This window comes from Marmota marmota, unplaced genomic scaffold (assembly GCF_001458135.2).
Source record: "Marmota marmota marmota unplaced genomic scaffold, marMar, whole genome shotgun sequence".
Taxonomy (NCBI): domain Eukaryota; kingdom Metazoa; phylum Chordata; class Mammalia; order Rodentia; family Sciuridae; genus Marmota; species Marmota marmota.
Window position 1 is genome coordinate 28,265,475 of NW_026000242.1, and position 262 is coordinate 28,265,736.

A 262-nucleotide genomic window follows, 5' to 3' on the forward strand; every position below is an offset into this window, starting at 1 on the left:
TCTTAGTTACTCTCCTTATATCAAAGAAGACATTTGGCATTTGTTTTTTAGGGATTGGCTAGCTTCACTTAGCATAATCTGCTCTAATGCCATCCATTTCCCTGCAAATTCTATGATTTTGTCATTTTTTAATGCAGAGTAATACTCCATTGTGTAAAAATATGGAACACTTCACGAATTTGCGTGTCATCCTTGTGCAGGGGCCATGCTAATCTTCTCTGTATCGTTCCAATTTTAGTATATGTGCTGCCGAAGCGAGCAC

At 38.2% G+C, this 262-nt stretch overlaps 1 non-coding gene across 1 annotated transcript; it reads right to left on the reverse strand.

Annotated features, from left to right (window-relative positions):
• Window positions 1-155: 155 nt before the first annotated feature.
• LOC125614013 lies at window positions 156-262 on the reverse strand. Its single transcript, XR_007344656.1, has one exon. It is a non-coding gene; the product is annotated as a U6 spliceosomal RNA (small nuclear RNA).